Here is a 23,013-nt window from a genome sequence, read left to right on the forward strand (position 1 = left end):
AAAGGAAACTACCATCAGAGTGAACAGGCAACCTACAAAATGGGAGAAAATTTTCGCAACCTACTCATCTGACAAACGGCTAATATCCAGAATCTACAATGAACTCCAACAAATTTACAAGAAAACACCAAACAACCCCATCAAAAAGTGGGCGAAGGACATGAACAGACACTCCTCAAAAGAAGACATTTATGCAGCCAAAAAACACGTGAAAAAAAGCTCACCATCACTGGCCATCAGAGAAATGCAAATCAAAACCACAATGAGATACCATCTCACACCAGTTAGAATGGCAATCATTAAAAAGTCAGGAAACAACAGGTGCTGGAGAGGATGTGGAGAAATAGGAACACTTTACACTGTTGGTGGGACTGTAAACTAGTTCAACCCTTGTGCAGGTCACTGTGGCGATTCCTCAGGGATCTAGAACTAGAAATTCCATTTGACCCAGCCATCCCATTACTGGGTATATACCCAAAGGACTATAAATCATGCTGCTATAAAGACACATGCACACGTATGTTTATTGCGGCATTATACACAATAGCAAAGATTTGGAACCAACCCAAATGTCCAACAATGATAGACTGGATTAAGAAAATATGGCACATATACACCATGGAATACTAGGCAGCCATAAAAACTGATGAGTTCATATCCTTTGTAGGGACATGGATGAAATAGGAAATCATCGTTCTCAGTAAACTATCGCAAGAACAAAAAACCAAACACCACATATTCTCACTCATAGGTGGGAATTGAACAATGAGAACACATGGACACAGGAAGGGGAACATCACACTTCGGGGACTGTTGTGGGGTGGGGGGAGGGGGGAGGGACAGCATTGGGAGATATACCTAATGCTAGATGACGAGTTGCTGGGTGCAGCGCACCAGCATGGCGCATGTATACATATGTAGCTTACCTGCACGTTGCGCACATGTACCATAGAGCCTAAAGTATAACAATAATAATAATGGTAATAATAATAATAATAATGATAAAAAGAAAAAAAATTAAAAAAAAGAGAAAGGTATAAATTCCTCGACACATACACTCTCCCATGACTAAACCAGGAAGAAGTTGAATCTCTGAATAGACTAATAACAGGAGCTGAAATTGCGGCAATAATCAATAGCTTACCAACCAAAAGGAGTCCAGGATCAGATGCGTTCACAGCCGAATTCTACCAGAGGTACAAGGAGGAACTGGAACCATTACTTCAGAAACTATTCCAATCAATAGAAAAAGAGGGAATCCTTCCTAACTCATTTTATGAGGCCAGCATCATGCTGATACCAAAGCTGGGCAGAGACACAACCAAAAAAGAGAATTTTAGACCAATATCCTTGATGAATATTGATGCAAAATTCCTCAATAAATTACTGGCAAACCGAATCTCGCAGCACATCAAACAGCTTATCCACCATGATCAAGTGGGCTTCATCCCTGGGATGCAAGGCTGGTTCAATATACGCAAAGCAATAAATGTAATACAGCATATAAACAGAACCAAAGTCAAAAACCACATGATTATCTCAATACATGAAGAAAAGGCCTTTGACAAAATTCAACAACCCTTCATGCTAAAAACTCTCAATAAATTAGGTATTGACGGGTCGTATCTCAAAATAATAAGAGCTATTTATGACAAACCCACAGCCAATATCATACTGAATGGGCAGAAACTGGAAGCATTCACTTTGAAAACTGGCACAAGACAGGGATGCCCTCTCTCACCACTTCTATTCAACATAGTGTTGGAAGTTCTGGCCAGGGCAATTAGGCAAGAGAAGGAAATCAAGGGTATTCAATTAGGAAAAAAGGAAGTCAAATTGTCCCTGTTTGCAGATGACGTGATAGTATATCTAGAAAACCCCATTGTCTCAGCCCAAAATCTCCTTTAGCTGATAAGCAACTTCAGCAAAGTCTCAGGATACAACATCAATGTACAAAAATCACAAGCATTCTTATACATCAATAACAGACAAACAGAGAGCCAAATCATGAGTGAACTCCCATTCACAATTGCTTCAAAGAGAATAAAATACCTAGGAATCCAACTTACAAGGGATGTGAAGGACCTCTTCAAGGAGAAAACTACAAACCACTGCTCAAGGAAATAAAAGAGGATACAAACAAATGGAAGAACATTCCATGCTCATGGGTAGGAAGAATCAATATCATGAAAATGGCCATCCTTCCCAAGGTAATTTACAGATTCAATGCCATCCCCATCAAGTTACCAATGACTTTCTTCACAGAATTGGAAAAAACTACTTTAAAGTTCATAGGGAACCACAAAAGAGCCCGCATCACCAAGTCAATCCTAAGCCAAAAGAACAAAGCTGGAGGCATCACGCTACCTGACTTCAAACTATACTACAAGGCTACGGTAACCCAAACAGCATGGTACTGGTACCAAAACAGAGATATAGATCAATGGAACAGAACAGAGCCGTCAGAAATAATGCCACATATCTACAACTATCTGATCTTTGACAAACCTGACAAAAACAAGAAATGGAGAAAGGATTCCCTATTTAATAAATGGTGCTGGGAAAACTGGCTAGCCACGTGTAGAAAGCTGAAACTGGATCCCTTCCTTACACCTTATACAAAAGTCAACTCAAGATGGATTAAAGACTTAAACGTTAGACCTAAACCCATAAAAACCCTAGAAGAAAACCTAGGCAATACCATTCAGGACATAGGCATGGGCAAGGACTTCATGTCTAAAACACCAAAAGCAATGGCAACAAAAGCCAAAATTGACAAATGGGATCTAATTAAACTAAAGAGCTTCTGCACAGCAAAGGAAACTACCATCAGAGTGAACAGGCAACCTACAAAATGGGAGAAAATTTTCGCAACCTACTCATCTGACAAACGGCTAATATCCAGAATCTACAATGACTCCAACAAATTTACAAGAAAACACCAAACAACCCCATCAAAAAGTGGGCGAAGGACATGAACAGACACTCCTCAAAAGAAGACATTTATGCAGCCAAAAAACACGTGAAAAAAAGCTCACCATCACTGGCCATCAGAGAAATGCAAATCAAAACCACAATGAGATACCATCTCACACCAGTTAGAATGGCAATCATTAAAAAGTCAGGAAACAACAGGTGCTGGAGAGGATGTGGAGAAATAGGAACACTTTACACTGTTGGTGGGACTGTAAACTAGTTCAACCCTTGTGCAGGTCACTGTGGCGATTCCTCAGGGATCTAGAACTAGAAATTCCATTTGACCCAGCCATCCCATTACTGGGTATATACCCAAAGGACTATAAATCATGCTGCTATAAAGACACATGCACACGTATGTTTATTGCGGCATTATACACAATAGCAAAGATTTGGAACCAACCCAAATGTCCAACAATGATAGACTGGATTAAGAAAATATGGCACATATACACCATGGAATACTAGGCAGCCATAAAAACTGATGAGTTCATATCCTTTGTAGGGACATGGATGAAATAGGAAATCATCGTTCTCAGTAAACTATCGCAAGAACAAAAAACCAAACACCACATATTCTCACTCATAGGTGGGAATTGAACAATGAGAACACATGGACACAGGAAGGGGAACATCACACTTCGGGGACTGTTGTGGGGTGGGGGGAGGGGGGAGGGACAGCATTGGGAGATATACCTAATGCTAGATGACGAGTTGCTGGGTGCAGCGCACCAGCATGGCGCATGTATACATATGTAGCTTACCTGCACGTTGCGCACATGTACCATAGAGCCTAAAGTATAACAATAATAATAATGGTAATAATAATAATAATAATGATAAAAAGAAAAAAAATTAAAAAAAAGAGAAAGGTATAAATTCCTCGACACATACACTCTCCCATGACTAAACCAGGAAGAAGTTGAATCTCTGAATAGACTAATAACAGGAGCTGAAATTGCGGCAATAATCAATAGCTTACCAACCAAAAGGAGTCCAGGATCAGATGCGTTCACAGCCGAATTCTACCAGAGGTACAAGGAGGAACTGGAACCATTACTTCAGAAACTTTTCCAATCAATAGAAAAAGAGGGAATCCTTCCTAACTCATTTTATGAGGCCAGCATCATGCTGATACCAAAGCTGGGCAGAGACACAACCAAAAAAGAGAATTTTAGACCAATATCCTTGATGAATATTGATGCAAAATTCCTCAATAAATTACTGGCAAACCGAATCTCGCAGCACATCAAACAGCTTATCCACCATGATCAAGTGGGCTTCATCCCTGGGATGCAAGGCTGGTTCAATATACGCAAAGCAATAAATGTAATACAGCATATAAACAGAACCAAACTCAAAAACCACATGATTATCTCAATACATGAAGAAAAGGCCTTTGACAAAATTCAACAACCCTTCATGCTAAAAACTCTCAATAAATTAGGTATTGACGGGTCGTATCTCAAAATAATAAGAGCTATTTATGACAAACCCACAGCCAATATCATACTGAATGGGCAAAAACTGGAAGCATTCACTTTGAAAACTGGCACAAGACAGGGATGCCCTCTCTCACCAATTCTATTCAACATAGTGTTGGAAGTTCTGGCCAGGGCAATTAGGCAAGAGAAGGAAATCAAGGGTATTCAATTAGGAAAAAAGGAAGTCAAATTGTCCCTGTTTGCAGATGACGTGATAGTATATCTAGAAAACCCCATTGTCTCAGCCCAAAATCTCCTTAAGCTGACAAGCAACTTCAGCAAAGTCTCAGGATACAACATCAATGTACAAAAATCACAAGCATTCTTATACATCAATAACAGACAAACAGAGAGCCAAATCATGAGTGAACTCCCATTCACAATTGCTTCAAAGAGAATAAAATACCTAGGAATCCAACTTACAAGGGATGTGAAGGACCTCTTCAAGGAGAAAACTACAAACCACTGCTCAAGGAAATAAAAGAGGATACAAACAAATGGAAGAACATTCCATGCTCATGGGTAGGAAGAATCAATATCATGAAAATGGCCATCCTTCCCAAGGTAATTTACAGATTCAATGCCATCCCCATCAAGTTACCAATGACGTTCTTCACAGAATTGGAAAAAACTACTTTAAAGTTCATAGGGAACCAAAAAAGAGCCCGCATCACCAAGTCAATCCTAAGCCAAAAGAACAAAGCTGGAGGCATCACGCTACCTGACTTCAAACTATACTACAAGGCTACAGTAACCCAAACAGCATGGTACTGGTACCAAAACAGAGATATAGATCAATGGAACAGAACAGAGCCGTCAGAAATAATGCCACATATCTACAGCTATCTGATCTTTGACAAACCTGACAAAAACAAGAAATGGAGAAAGGATTCCCTATTTAATAAATGGTGCTGGGAAAACTGGCTAGCCACCTGCAGAAAGCTGAAACTGGATCCCTTCCTTACACCTTATACAAAAGTCAACTCAAGATGGATTAAAGACTTAAACGTTAGACCTAAACCCATAAAAACCCTAGAAGAAAACCTAGGCAATACCATTCAGGACATAGGCATGGGCAAGGACTTCATGTCTAAAACACCAATAGCAATGGCAACAAAAGCCAAAATTGACAAATGGGATCTAATTAAACTAAAGAGCTTCTGCACAGCAAAGGAAACTACCATCAGAGTGAACAGGCAACCTACAAAATGGGAGAAAATTTTCGCAACCTACTCATCTGACAAACGGCTAATATCCAGAATCTACAATGAACTCCAACAAATTTACAAGAAAACACCAAACAACCCCATCAAAAAGTGGGCGAAGGACATGAACAGACACTCCTCAAAAGAAGACATTTATGCAGCCAAAAAACACGTGAAAAAAAGCTCACCATCACTGGCCATCAGAGAAATGCAAATCAAAACCACAATGAGATACCATCTCACACCAGTTAGAATGGCAATCATTAAAAAGTCAGGAAACAACAGGTGCTGGAGAGGATGTGGAGAAATAGGAACACTTTACACTGTTGGTGGGACTGTAAACTAGTTCAACCCTTGTGCAGGTCACTGTGGCGATTCCTCAGGGATCTAGAACTAGAAATTCCATTTGACCCAGCCATCCCATTACTGGGTATATACCCAAAGGACTATAAATCATGCTGCTATAAAGACACATGCACACGTATGTTTATTGCGGCATTATACACAATAGCAAAGATTTGGAACCAACCCAAATGTCCAACAATGATAGACTGGATTAAGAAAATATGGCACATATACACCATGGAATACTAGGCAGCCATAAAAACTGATGAGTTCATATCCTTTGTAGGGACATGGATGAAATAGGAAATCATCGTTCTCAGTAAACTATCGCAAGAACAAAAAACCAAACACCACATATTCTCACTCATAGGTGGGAATTGAACAATGAGAACACATGGACACAGGAAGGGGAACATCACACTTCGGGGACTGTTGTGGGGTGGGGGGAGGGGGGAGGGACAGCATTGGGAGATATACCTAATGCTAGATGACGAGTTGGTGGGTGCAGCGCACCAGCATGGCGCATGTATACATATGTAGCTTACCTGCACGTTGCGCACATGTACCATAGAGCCTAAAGTATAACAATAATAATAATGGTAATAATAATAATAATAATGATAAAAAGAAAAAAAATTAAAAAAAAAAGAAAGGTATAAATTCCTCGACACATACACTCTCCCATGACTAAACCAGGAAGAAGTTGAATCTCTGAATAGACTAATAACAGGAGGTGAAATTGCGGCAATAATCAATAGCTTACCAACCAAAAGGAGTCCAGGATCAGATGCGTTCACAGCCGAATTCTACCAGAGGTACAAGGAGGAACTGGAACCATTACTTCAGAAACTATTCCAATCAATAGAAAAAGAGGGAATCCTTCCTAACTCATTTTATGAGGCCAGCATCATGCTGATACCAAAGCTGGGCAGAGACACAACCAAAAAAGAGAATTTTAGACCAATATCCTTGATGAATATTGATGCAAAATTCCTCAATAAATTACTGGCAAACCGAATCTCGCAGCACATCAAACAGCTTATCCACCATGATCAAGTGGGCTTCATCCCTGGGATGCAAGGCTGGTTCAATATACGCAAAGCAATAAATGTAATACAGCATATAAACAGAACCAAAGTCAAAAACCACATGATTATCTCAATACATGAAGAAAAGGCCTTTGACAAAATTCAACAACCCTTCATGCTAAAAACTCTCAATAAATTAGGTATTGACGGGTCGTATCTCAAAATAATAAGAGCTATTTATGACAAACCCACAGCCAATATCATACTGAATGGGCAAAAACTGGAAGCATTCACTTTGAAAACTGGCACAAGACAGGGATGCCCTCTCTCACCACTTCTATTCAACATAGTGTTGGAAGTTCTGGCCAGGGCAATTAGGCAAGAGAAGGAAATCAAGGGTATTCAATTAGGAAAAAAGGAAGTCAAATTGTCCCTGTTTGCAGATGACGTGATAGTATATCTAGAAAACCCCATTGTCTCAGCCCAAAATCTCCTTAAGCTGATAAGCAACTTCAGCAAAGTCTCAGGATACAACATCAATGTACAAAAATCACAAGCATTCTTATACATCAATAACAGACAAACAGAGAGCCAAATCATGAGTGAACTCCCATTCACAATTGCTTCAAAGAGAATAAAATACCTAGGAATCCAACTTACAAGGGATGTGAAGGACCTCTTCAAGGAGAAAACTACAAACCACTGCTCAAGGAAATAAAAGAGGATACAAACAAATGGAAGAACATCCCATGCTCATGGGTAGGAAGAATCAATATCATGAAAATGGCCATCCTTCCCAAGGTAATTTACAGATTCAATGCCATCCCCGTCAAGTTACCAATGACTTTCTTCACAGAATTGGAAAAAACTACTTTAAAGTTCATAGGGAACCAAAAAAGAGCCCGCATCACCAAGTCAATCCTAAGCCAAAAGAACAAAGCTGGAGGCATCACGCTACCTGACTTCAAACTATACTACAAGGCTACAGTAACCCAAACAGCATGGTACTGGTACCAAAACAGAGATATAGATCAATGGAACAGAACAGAGCCGTCAGAAATAATGCCACATATCTACAACTATCTGATCTTTGACAAACCTGACAAAAACAAGAAATGGAGAAAGGATTCCCTATTTAATAAATGGTGCTGGGAAAACTGGCTAGCCACGTGTAGAAAGCTGAAACTGGATCCCTTCCTTACACCTTATACAAAAGTCAACTCAAGATGGATTAAAGACTTAAACGTTAGACCTAAACCCATAAAAACCCTAGAAGAAAACCTAGGCAATACCATTCAGGACATAGGCATGGGCAAGGACTTCATGTCTAAAACACCAAAAGCAATGGCAACAAAAGCCAAAATTGACAAATGGGATCTAATTAAACTAAAGAGCTTCTGCACAGCAAAGGAAACTACCATCAGAGTGAACAGGCAACCTACAAAATGGGAGAAAATTTTCGCAACCTACTCATCTGACAAACGGCTAATATCCAGAATCTACAATGAACTCCAACAAATTTACAAGAAAACACCAAACAACCCCATCAAAAAGTGGGCGAAGGACATGAACAGACACTCCTCAAAAGAAGACATTTATGCAGCCAAAAAACACGTGAAAAAAAGCTCACCATCACTGGCCATCAGAGAAATGCAAATCAAAACCACAATGAGATAACATCTCACACCAGTTAGAATGGCAATCATTAAAAAGTCAGGAAACAACAGGTGCTGGAGAGGATGTGGAGAAATAGGAACACTTTACACTGTTGGTGGGACTGTAAACTAGTTCAACCCTTGTGCAGGTCACTGTGGCGATTCCTCAGGGATCTAGAACTAGAAATTCCATTTGACCCAGCCATCCCATTACTGGGTATATACCCAAAGGACTATAAATCATGCTGCTATAAAGACACATGCACACGTATGTTTATTGCGGCATTATACACAATAGCAAAGATTTGGAACCAACCCAAATGTCCAACAATGATAGACTGGATTAAGAAAATATGGCACATATACACCATGGAATACTAGGCAGCCATAAAAACTGATGAGTTCATATCCTTTGTAGGGACATGGATGAAATAGGAAATCATCGTTCTCAGTAAACTATCGCAAGAACAAAAAACCAAACACCACATATTCTCACTCATAGGTGGGAATTGAACAATGAGAACACATGGACACAGGAAGGGGAACATCACACTTCGGGGACTGTTGTGGGGTGGGGGGAGGGGGGAGGGACAGCATTGGGAGATATACCTAATGCTAGATGACGAGTTGCTGGGTGCAGCGCACCAGCATGGCGCATGTATACATATGTAGCTTACCTGCACGTTGCGCACATGTACCATAGAGCCTAAAGTATAACAATAATAATAATGGTAATAATAATAATAATAATGATAAAAAGAAAAAAAATTAAAAAAAAGAGAAAGGTATAAATTCCTCGACACATACACTCTCCCATGACTAAACCAGGAAGAAGTTGAATCTCTGAATAGACTAATAACAGGAGCTGAAATTGCGGCAATAATCAATAGCTTACCAACCAAAAGGAGTCCAGGATCAGATGCGTTCACAGCCGAATTCTACCAGAGGTACAAGGAGGAACTGGAACCATTACTTCAGAAACTATTCCAATCAATAGAAAAAGAGGGAATCCTTCCTAACTCATTTTATGAGGCCAGCATCATGCTGATACCAAAGCTGGGCAGAGACACAACCAAAAAAGAGAATTTTAGACCAATATCCTTGATGAATATTGATGCAAAATTCCTCAATAAATTACTGGCAAACCGAATCTCGCAGCACATCAAACAGCTTATCCACCATGATCAAGTGGGCTTCATCCCTGGGATGCAAGGCTGGTTCAATATACGCAAAGCAATAAATGTAATACAGCATATAAACAGAACCAAAGTCAAAAACCACATGATTATCTCAATACATGAAGAAAAGGCCTTTGACAAAATTCAACAACCCTTCATGCTAAAAACTCTCAATAAATTAGGTATTGACGGGTCGTATCTCAAAATAATAAGAGCTATTTATGACAAACCCACAGCCAATATCATACTGAATGGGCAGAAACTGGAAGCATTCACTTTGAAAACTGGCACAAGACAGGGATGCCCTCTCTCACCACTTCTATTCAACATAGTGTTGGAAGTTCTGGCCAGGGCAATTAGGCAAGAGAAGGAAATCAAGGGTATTCAATTAGGAAAAAAGGAAGTCAAATTGTCCCTGTTTGCAGATGACGTGATAGTATATCTAGAAAACCCCATTGTCTCAGCCCAAAATCTCCTTAAGCTGATAAGCAACTTCAGCAAAGTCTCAGGATACAACATCAATGTACAAAAATCACAAGCATTCTTATACATCAATAACAGACAAACAGAGAGCCAAATCATGAGTGAACTCCCATTCACAATTGCTTCAAAGAGAATAAAATACCTAGGAATCCAACTTACAAGGGATGTGAAGGACCTCTTCAAGGAGAAAACTACAAACCACTGCTCAAGGAAATAAAAGAGGATACAAACAAATGGAAGAACATTCCATGCTCATGGGTAGGAAGAATCAATATCATGAAAATGGCCATCCTTCCCAAGGTAATTTACAGATTCAATGCCATCCCCATCAAGTTACCAATGACTTTCTTCACAGAATTGGAAAAAACTACTTTAAAGTTCATAGGGAACCAAAAAAGAGCCCGCATCACCAAGTCAATCCTAAGCCAAAAGAACAAAGCTGGAGGCATCACGCTACCTGACTTCAAACTATACTACAAGGCTACGGTAACCCAAACAGCATGGTACTGGTACCAAAACAGAGATATAGATCAATGGAACAGAACAGAGCCGTCAGAAATAATGCCACATATCTACAACTATCTGATCTTTGACAAACCTGACAAAAACAAGAAATGGAGAAAGGATTCCCTATTTAATAAATGGTGCTGGGAAAACTGGCTAGCCACGTGTAGAAAGCTGAAACTGGATCCCTTCCTTACACCTTATACAAAAGTCAACTCAAGATGGATTAAAGACTTAAACGTTAGACCTAAACCCATAAAAACCCTAGAAGAAAACCTAGGCGATACCATTCAGGACATAGGCATGGGCAAGGACTTCATGTCTAAAACACCAAAAGCAATGGCAACAAAAGCCAAAATTGACAAATGGGATCTAAATAAACTAAAGAGCTTCTGCACAGCAAAGGAAACTACCATCAGAGTGAACAGGCAACCTACAAAATGGGAGAAAATTTTCGCAACCTACTCATCTGACAAACGGCTAATATCCAGAATCTACAATGAACTCCAACAAATTTACAAGAAAACACCAAACAACCCCATCAAAAAGTGGGCGAAGGACATGAACAGACACTCCTCAAAAGAAGACATTTATGCAGCCAAAAAACACGTGAAAAAAAGCTCACCATCACTGGCCATCAGAGAAATGCAAATCAAAACCACAATGAGATACCATCTCACACCAGTTAGAATGGCAATCATTAAAAAGTCAGGAAACAACAGGTGCTGGAGAGGATGTGGAGAAATAGGAACACTTTACACTGTTGGTGGGACTGTAAACTAGTTCAACCCTTGTGCAGGTCACTGTGGCGATTCCTCAGGGATCTAGAACTAGAAATTCCATTTGACCCAGCCATCCCATTACTGGGTATATACCCAAAGGACTATAAATCATGCTGCTATAAAGACACATGCACACGTATGTTTATTGCGGCATTATACACAATAGCAAAGATTTGGAACCAACCCAAATGTCCAACAATGATAGACTGGATTAAGAAAATATGGCACATATACACCATGGAATACTAGGCAGCCATAAAAACTGATGAGTTCATATCCTTTGTAGGGACATGGATGAAATAGGAAATCATCGTTCTCAGTAAACTATCGCAAGAACAAAAAACCAAACACCACATATTCTCACTCATAGGTGGGAATTGAACAATGAGAACACATGGACACAGGAAGGGGAACATCACACTTCGGGGACTGTTGTGGGGTGGGGGGAGGGGGGAGGGACAGCATTGGGAGATATACCTAATGCTAGATGACGAGTTGCTGGGTGCAGCGCACCAGCATGGCGCATGTATACATATGTAGCTTACCTGCACGTTGCGCACATGTACCATAGAGCCTAAAGTATAACAATAATAATAATGGTAATAATAATAATAATAATGATAAAAAGAAAAAAAATTAAAAAAAAGAGAAAGGTATAAATTCCTCGACACATACACTCTCCCATGACTAAACCAGGAAGAAGTTGAATCTCTGAATAGACTAATAACAGGAGCTGAAATTGCGGCAATAATCAATAGCTTACCAACCAAAAGGAGTCCAGGATCAGATGCGTTCACAGCCGAATTCTACCAGAGGTACAAGGAGGAACTGGAACCATTACTTCAGAAACTATTCCAATCAATAGAAAAAGAGGGAATCCTTCCTAACTCATTTTATGAGGCCAGCATCATGCTGATACCAAAGCTGGGCAGAGACACAACCAAAAAAGAGAATTTTAGACCAATATCCTTGATGAATATTGATGCAAAATTCCTCAATAAATTACTGGCAAACCGAATCTCGCAGCACATCAAACAGCTTATCCACCATGATCAAGTGGGCTTCATCCCTGGGATGCAAGGCTGGTTCAATATACGCAAAGCAATAAATGTAATACAGCATATAAACAGAACCAAAGTCAAAAACCACATGATTATCTCAATACATGAAGAAAAGGCCTTTGACAAAATTCAACAACCCTTCATGCTAAAAACTCTCAATAAATTAGGTATTGACGGGTCGTATCTCAAAATAATGAGAGCTATTTATGACAAACCCACAGCCAATATCATACTGAATGGGCAGAAACTGGAAGCATTCACTTTGAAAACTGGCACAAGACAGGGATGCCCTCTCTCACCACTTCTATTCAACATAGTGTTGGAAGTTCTGGCCAGGGCAATTAGGCAAGAGAAGGAAATCAAGGGTATTCAATTAGGAAAAAAGGAAGTCAAATTGTCCCTGTTTGCAGATGACGTGATAGTATATCTAGAAAACCCCATTGTCTCAGCCCAAAATCTCCTTAAGCTGATAAGCAACTTCAGCAAAGTCTCAGGATACAACATCAATGTACAAAAATCACAAGCATTCTTATACATCAATAACAGACAAACAGAGAGCCAAATCATGAGTGAACTCCCATTCACAATTGCTTCAAAGAGAATAAAATACCTAGGAATCCAACTTACAAGGGATGTGAAGGACCTCTTCAAGGAGAAAACTACAAACCACTGCTCAAGGAAATAAAAGAGGATACAAACAAATGGAAGAACATTCCATGCTCATGGGTAGGAAGAATCAATATCATGAAAATGGCCATCCTTCCCAAGGTAATTTACAGATTCAATGCCATCCCCATCAAGTTACCAATGACTTTCTTCACAGAATTGGAAAAAACTACTTTAAAGTTCATAGGGAACCAAAAAAGAGCCCGCATCACCAAGTCAATCCTAAGCCAAAAGAACAAAGCTGGAGGCATCACGCTACCTGACTTCAAACTATACTACAAGGCTACAGTAACCCAAACAGCATGGTACTGGTACCAAAACAGAGATATAGATCAATGGAACAGAACAGAGCCGTCAGAAATAATGCCACATATCTACAACTATCTGATCTTTGACAAACCTGACAAAAACAAGAAATGGAGAAAGGATTCCCTATTTAATAAATGGTGCTGGGAAAACTGGCTAGCCACGTGTAGAAAGCTGAAACTGGATCCCTTCCTTACACCTTATACAAAAGTCAACTCAAGATGGATTAAAGACTTAAACGTTAGACCTAAACCCATAAAAACCCTAGAAGAAAACCTAGGCAATACCATTCAGGACATAGGCATGGGCAAGGACTTCATGTCTAAAACACCAAAAGCAATGGCAACAAAAGCCAAAATTGACAAATGGGATCTAATTAAACTAAAGAGCTTCTGCACAGCAAAGGAAACTACCATCAGAGTGAACAGGCAACCTACAAAATGGGAGAAAATTTTCGCAACCTACTCATCTGACAAACGGCTAATATCCAGAATCTACAATGAACTCCAACAAATTTACAAGAAAACACCAAACAACCCCATCAAAAAGTGGGCGAAGGACATGAACAGACACTCCTCAAAAGAAGACATTTATGCAGCCAAAAAACACGTGAAAAAAAGCTCACCATCACTGGCCATCAGAGAAATGCAAATCAAAACCACAATGAGATACCATCTCACACCAGTTAGAATGGCAATCATTAAAAAGTCAGGAAACAACAGGTGCTGGAGAGGATGTGGAGAAATAGGAACACTTTACACTGTTGGTGGGACTGTAAACTAGTTCAACCCTTGTGCAGGTCACTGTGGCGATTCCTCAGGGATCTAGAACTAGAAATTCCATTTGACCCAGCCATCCCATTACTGGGTATATACCCAAAGGACTATAAATCATGCTGCTATAAAGACACATGCACACGTATGTTTATTGCGGCATTATACACAATAGCAAAGATTTGGAACCAACCCAAATGTCCAACAATGATAGACTGGATTAAGAAAATATGGCACATATACACCATGGAATACTAGGCAGCCATAAAAACTGATGAGTTCATATCCTTTGTAGGGACATGGATGAAATAGGAAATCATCGTTCTCAGTAAACTATCGCAAGAACAAAAAACCAAACACCACATATTCTCACTCATAGGTGGGAATTGAACAATGAGAACACATGGACACAGGAAGGGGAACATCACACTTCGGGGACTGTTGTGGGGTGGGGGGAGGGGGGAGGGACAGCATTGGGAGATATACCTAATGCTAGATGACGAGTTGCTGGGTGCAGCGCACCAGCATGGCGCATGTATACATATGTAGCTTACCTGCACGTTGCGCACATGTACCATAGAGCCTAAAGTATAACAATAATAATAATGGTAATAATAATAATAATAATGATAAAAAGAAAAAAAATTAAAAAAAAGAGAAAGGTATAAATTCCTCGACACATACACTCTCCCATGACTAAACCAGGAAGAAGTTGAATCTCTGAATAGACTAATAACAGGAGCTGAAATTGCGGCAATAATCAATAGCTTACCAACCAAAAGGAGTCCAGGATCAGATGCGTTCACAGCCGAATTCTACCAGAGGTACAAGGAGGAACTGGAACCATTACTTCAGAAACTATTCCAATCAATAGAAAAAGAGGGAATCCTTCCTAACTCATTTTATGAGGCCAGCATCATGCTGATACCAAAGCTGGGCAGAGACACAACCAAAAAAGAGAATTTTAGACCAATATCCTTGATGAATATTGATGCAAAATTCCTCAATAAATTACTGGCAAACCGAATCTCGCAGCACATCAAACAGCTTATCCACCATGATCAAGTGGGCTTCATCCCTGGGATGCAAGGCTGGTTCAATATACGCAAAGCAATAAATGTAATACAGCATATAAACAGAACCAAAGTCAAAAACCACATGATTATCTCAATACATGAAGAAAAGGCCTTTGACAAAATTCAACAACCCTTCATGCTAAAAACTCTCAATAAATTAGGTATTGACGGGTCGTATCTCAAAATAATAAGAGCTATTTATGACAAACCCACAGCCAATATCATACTGAATGGGCAGAAACTGGAAGCATTCACTTTGAAAACTGGCACAAGACAGGGATGCCCTCTCTCACCACTTCTATTCAACATAGTGTTGGAAGTTCTGGCCAGGGCAATTAGGCAAGAGAAGGAAATCAAGGGTATTCAATTAGGAAAAAAGGAAGTCAAATTGTCCCTGTTTGCAGATGACGTGATAGTATATCTAGAAAACCCCATTGTCTCAGCCCAAAATCTCCTTAAGCTGATAAGCAACTTCAGCAAAGTCTCAGGATACAACATCAATGTACAAAAATCACAAGCATTCTTATACATCAATAACAGACAAACAGAGAGCCAAATCATGAGTGAACTCCCATTCACAATTGCTTCAAAGAGAATAAAATACCTAGGAATCCAACTTACAAGGGATGTGAAGGACCTCTTCAAGGAGAAAACTACAAACCACTGCTCAAGGAAATAAAAGAGGATACAAACAAATGGAAGAACATTCCATGCTCATGGGTAGGAAGAATCAATATCATGAAAATGGCCATCCTTCCCAAGGTAATTTACAGATTCAATGCCATCCCCATCAAGTTACCAATGACTTTCTTCACAGAATTGGAAAAAACTACTTTAAAGTTCATAGGGAACCAAAAAAGAGCCCGCATCACCAAGTCAATCCTAAGCCAAAAGAACAAAGCTGGAGGCATCACGCTACCTGACTTCAAACTATACTACAAGGCTACGGTAACCCAAACAGCATGGTACTGGTACCAAAACAGAGATATAGATCAATGGAACAGAACAGAGCCGTCAGAAATAATGCCACATATCTACAACTATCTGATCTTTGACAAACCTGACAAAAACAAGAAATGGAGAAAGGATTCCCTATTTAATAAATGGTGCTGGGAAAACTGGCTAGCCACGTGTAGAAAGCTGAAACTGGATCCCTTCCTTACACCTTATACAAAAGTCAACTCAAGATGGATTAAAGACTTAAACGTTAGACCTAAACCCATAAAAACCCTAGAAGAAAACCTAGGCGATACCATTCAGGACATAGGCATGGGCAAGGACTTCATGTCTAAAACACCAAAAGCAATGGCAACAAAAGCCAAAATTGACAAATGGGATCTAAATAAACTAAAGAGCTTCTGCACAGCAAAGGAAACTACCATCAGAGTGAACAGGCAACCTACAAAATGGGAGAAAATTTTCGCAACCTACTCATCTGACAAACGGCTAATATCCAGAATCTACAATGAACTCCAACAAATTTACAAGAAAACACCAAACAACCCCATCAAAAAGTGGGCGAAGGACATGAACAGACACTCCTCAAAAGAAGACATTTATGCAGCCAAAAAACACGTGAAAAAAAGCTCACCATCACTGGCCATCAGAGAAATGCAAATCAAAACCACAATGAGATACCATCTCACACCAGTTAGAATGGCAATCATTAAAAAGTCAGGAAACAACAGGTGCTGGAGAGGATGTGGAGAAATAGGAACACTTTACACTGTTGGTGGGACTGTAAACTAGTTCAACCCTTGTGCAGGTCACTGTGGCGATTCCTCAGGGATCTAGAACTAGAAATTCCATTTGACCCAGCCATCCCATTACTGGGTATATACCCAAAGGACTATAAATCATGCTGCTATAAAGACACATGCACACGTATGTTTATTGCGGCATTATACACAATAGCAAAGATTTGGAACCAACCCAAATGTCCAACAATGATAGACTGGATTAAGAAAATATGGCACATATACACCATGGAATACTAGGCAGCCATAAAAACTGATGAGTTCATATCCTTTGTAGGGACATGGATGAAATAGGAAATCATCGTTCTCAGTAAACTATCGCAAGAACAAAAAACCAAACACCACATATTCTCACTCATAGGTGGGAATTGAACAATGAGAACACATGGACACAGGAAGGGGAACATCACACTTCGGGGACTGTTGTGGGGTGGGGGGAGGGGGGAGGGACAGCATTGGGAGATATACCTAATGCTAGATGACGAGTTGCTGGGTGCAGCGCACCAGCATGGCGCATGTATACATATGTAGCTTACCTGCACGTTGCGCACATGTACCATAGAGCCTAAAGTATAACAATAATAATAATGGTAATAATAATAATAATAATGATAAAAAGAAAAAAAATTAAAAAAAAGAGAAAGGTATAAATTCCTCGACACATACACTCTCCCATGACTAAACCAGGAAGAAGTTGAATCTCTGAATAGACTAATAACAGGAGCTGAAATTGCGGCAATAATCAATAGCTTACCAACCAAAAGGAGTCCAGGATCAGATGCGTTCACAGCCGAATTCTACCAGAGGTACAAGGAGGAACTGGAACCATTACTTCAGAAACTATTCCAATCAATAGAAAAAGAGGGAATCCTTCCTAACTCATTTTATGAGGCCAGCATCATGCTGATACCAAAGCTGGGCAGAGACACAACCAAAAAAGAGAATTTTAGACCAATATCCTTGATGAATATTGATGCAAAATTCCTCAATAAATTACTGGCAAACCGAATCTCGCAGCACATCAAACAGCTTATCCACCATGATCAAGTGGGCTTCATCCCTGGGATGCAAGGCTGGTTCAATATACGCAAAGCAATAAATGTAATACAGCATATAAACAGAACCAAAGTCAAAAACCACATGATTATCTCAATACATGAAGAAAAGGCCTTTGACAAAATTCAACAACCCTTCATGCTAAAAACTCTCAATAAATTAGGTATTGACGGGTCGTATCTCAAAATAATGAGAGCTATTTATGACAAACCCACAGCCAATATCATACTGAATGGGCAGAAACTGGAAGCATTCACTTTGAAAACTGGCACAAGACAGGGATGCCCTCTCTCACCACTTCTATTCAACATAGTGTTGGAAGTTCTGGCCAGGGCAATTAGGCAAGAGAAGGAAATCAAGGGTATTCAATTAGGAAAAAAGGAAGTCAAATTGTCCCTGTTTGCAGATGACGTGATAGTATATCTAGAAAACCCCATTGTCTCAGCCCAAAATCTCCTTAAGCTGATAAGCAACTTCAGCAAAGTCTCAGGATACAACATCAATGTACAAAAATCACAAGCATTCTTATACATCAATAACAGACAAACAGAGAGCCAAATCATGAGTGAACTCCCATTCACAATTGCTTCAAAGAGAATAAAATACCTAGGAATCCAACTTACAAGGGATGTGAAGGACCTCTTCAAGGAGAAAACTACAAACCACTGCTCAAGGAAATAAAAGAGGATACAAACAAATGGAAGAACATTCCATGCTCATGGGTAGGAAGAATCAATATCATGAAAATGGCCATCCTTCCCAAGGTAATTTACAGATTCAATGCCATCCCCATCAAGTTACCAATGACTTTCTTCACAGAATTGGAAAAAACTACTTTAAAGTTCATAGGGAACCAAAAAAGAGCCCGCATCACCAAGTCAATCCTAAGCCAAAAGAACAAAGCTGGAGGCATCACGCTACCTGACTTCAAACTATACTACAAGGCTACAGTAACCCAAACAGCATGGTACTGGTACCAAAACAGAGATATAGATCAATGGAACAGAACAGAGCCGTCAGAAATAATGCCACATATCTACAACTATCTGATCTTTGACAAACCTGACAAAAACAAGAAATGGAGAAAGGATTCCCTATTTAATAAATGGTGCTGGGAAAACTGGCTAGCCACGTGTAGAAAGCTGAAACTGGATCCCTTCCTTACACCTTATACAAAAGTCAACTCAAGATGGATTAAAGACTTAAACGTTAGACCTAAACCCATAAAAACCCTAGAAGAAAACCTAGGCAATACCATTCAGGACATAGGCATGGGCAAGGACTTCATGTCTAAAACACCAAAAGCAATGGCAACAAAAGCCAAAATTGACAAATGGGATCTAATTAAACTAAAGAGCTTCTGCACAGCAAAGGAAACTACCATCAGAGTGAACAGGCAACCTACAAAATGGGAGAAAATTTTCGCAACCTACTCATCTGACAAACGGCTAATATCCAGAATCTACAATGAACTCCAACAAATTTACAAGAAAACACCAAACAACCCCATCAAAAAGTGGGCGAAGGACATGAACAGACACTCCTCAAAAGAAGACATTTATGCAGCCAAAAAACACGTGAAAAAAAGCTCACCATCACTGGCCATCAGAGAAATGCAAATCAAAACCACAATGAGATACCATCTCACACCAGTTAGAATGGCAATCATTAAAAAGTCAGGAAACAACAGGTGCTGGAGAGGATGTGGAGAAATAGGAACACTTTACACTGTTGGTGGGACTGTAAACTAGTTCAACCCTTGTGCAGGTCACTGTGGCGATTCCTCAGGGATCTAGAACTAGAAATTCCATTTGACCCAGCCATCCCATTACTGGGTATATACCCAAAGGACTATAAATCATGCTGCTATAAAGACACATGCACACGTATGTTTATTGCGGCATTATACACAATAGCAAAGATTTGGAACCAACCCAAATGTCCAACAATGATAGACTGGATTAAGAAAATATGGCACATATACACCATGGAATACTAGGCAGCCATAAAAACTGATGAGTTCATATCCTTTGTAGGGACATGGATGAAATAGGAAATCATCGTTCTCAGTAAACTATCGCAAGAACAAAAAACCAAACACCACATATTCTCACTCATAGGTGGGAATTGAACAATGAGAACACATGGACACAGGAAGGGGAACATCACACTTCGGGGACTGTTGTGGGGTGGGGGGAGGGGGGAGGGACAGCATTGGGAGATATACCTAATGCTAGATGACGAGTTGCTGGGTGCAGCGCACCAGCATGGCGCATGTATACATATGTAGCTTACCTGCACGTTGCGCACATGTACCATAGAGCCTAAAGTATAACAATAATAATAATGGTAATAATAATAATAATAATGATAAAAAGAAAAAAAATTAAAAAAAAGAGAAAGGTATAAATTCCTCGACACATACACTCTCCCATGACTAAACCAGGAAGAAGTTGAATCTCTGAATAGACTAATAACAGGAGCTGAAATTGCGGCAATAATCAATAGCTTACCAACCAAAAGGAGTCCAGGATCAGATGCGTTCACAGCCGAATTCTACCAGAGGTACAAGGAGGAACTGGAACCATTACTTCAGAAACTATTCCAATCAATAGAAAAAGAGGGAATCCTTCCTAACTCATTTTATGAGGCCAGCATCATGCTGATACCAAAGCTGGGCAGAGACACAACCAAAAAAGAGAATTTTAGACCAATATCCTTGATGAATATTGATGCAAAATTCCTCAATAAATTACTGGCAAACCGAATCTCGCAGCACATCAAACAGCTTATCCACCATGATCAAGTGGGCTTCATCCCTGGGATGCAAGGCTGGTTCAATATACGCAAAGCAATAAATGTAATACAGCATATAAACAGAACCAAAGTCAAAAACCACATGATTATCTCAATACATGAAGAAAAGGCCTTTGACAAAATTCAACAACCCTTCATGCTAAAAACTCTCAATAAATTAGGTATTGACGGGTCGTATCTCAAAATAATGAGAGCTATTTATGACAAACCCACAGCCAATATCATACTGAATGGGCAGAAACTGGAAGCATTCACTTTGAAAACTGGCACAAGACAGGGATGCCCTCTCTCACCACTTCTATTCAACATAGTGTTGGAAGTTCTGGCCAGGGCAATTAGGCAAGAGAAGGAAATCAAGGGTATTCAATTAGGAAAAAAGGAAGTCAAATTGTCCCTGTTTGCAGATGACGTGATAGTATATCTAGAAAACCCCATTGTCTCAGCCCAAAATCTCCTTAAGCTGATAAGCAACTTCAGCAAAGTCTCAGGATACAACATCAATGTACAAAAATCACAAGCATTCTTATACATCAATAACAGACAAACAGAGAGCCAAATCATGAGTGAACTCCCATTCACAATTGCTTCAAAGAGAATAAAATACCTAGGAATCCAACTTACAAGGGATGTGAAGGACCTCTTCAAGGAGAAAACTACAAACCACTGCTCAAGGAAATAAAAGAGGATACAAACAAATGGAAGAACATTCCATGCTCATGGGTAGGAAGAATCAATATCATGAAAATGGCCATCCTTCCCAAGGTAATTTACAGATTCAATGCCATCCCCATCAAGTTACCAATGACTTTCTTCACAGAATTGGAAAAAACTACTTTAAAGTTCATAGGGAACCAAAAAAGAGCCCGCATCACCAAGTCAATCCTAAGCCAAAAGAACAAAGCTGGAGGCATCACGCTACCTGACTTCAAACTATACTACAAGGCTACGGTAACCCAAACAGCATGGTACTGGTACCAAAACAGAGATATAGATCAATGGAACAGAACAGAGCCGTCAGAAATAATGCCACATATCTACAACTATCTGATCTTTGACAAACCTGACAAAAACAAGAAATGGAGAAAGGATTCCCTATTTAATAAATGGTGCTGGGAAAACTGGCTAGCCACGTGTAGAAAGCTGAAACTGGATCCCTTCCTTACACCTTATACAAAAGTCAACTCAAGATGGATTAAAGACTTAAACGTTAGACCTAAACCCATAAAAACCCTAGAAGAAAACCTAGGCAATACCATTCAGGACATAGGCATGGGCAAGGACTTCATGTCTAAAACACCAAAAGCAATGGCAACAAAAGCCAAAATTGACAAATGGGATCTAATTAAACTAAAGAGCTTCTGCACAGCAAAGGAAACTACCATCAGAGTGAACAGGCAACCTACAAAATGGGAGAAAATTTTCGCAACCTACTCATCTGACAAACGGCTAATATCCAGAATCTACAATGAACTCCAACAAATTTACAAGAAAACACCAAACAACCCCATCAAAAAGTGGGCGAAGGACATGAACAGACACTCCTCAAAAGAAGACATTTATGCAGCCAAAAAACACGTGAAAAAAAGCTCACCATCACTGGCCATCAGAGAAATGCAAATCAAAACCACAATGAGATACCATCTCACACCAGTTAGAATGGCAATCATTAAAAAGTCAGGAAACAACAGGTGCTGGAGAGGATGTGGAGAAATAGGAACACTTTACACTGTTGGTGGGACTGTAAACTAGTTCAACCCTTGTGCAGGTCACTGTGGCGATTCCTCAGGGATCTAGAACTAGAAATTCCATTTGACCCAGCCATCCCATTACTGGGTATATACCCAAAGGACTATAAATCATG

This window comes from Pongo abelii, chromosome 22, assembly GCF_028885655.2.
Source record: "Pongo abelii isolate AG06213 chromosome 22, NHGRI_mPonAbe1-v2.0_pri, whole genome shotgun sequence".
Classification (NCBI taxonomy): Eukaryota; Metazoa; Chordata; class Mammalia; order Primates; family Hominidae; genus Pongo; species Pongo abelii.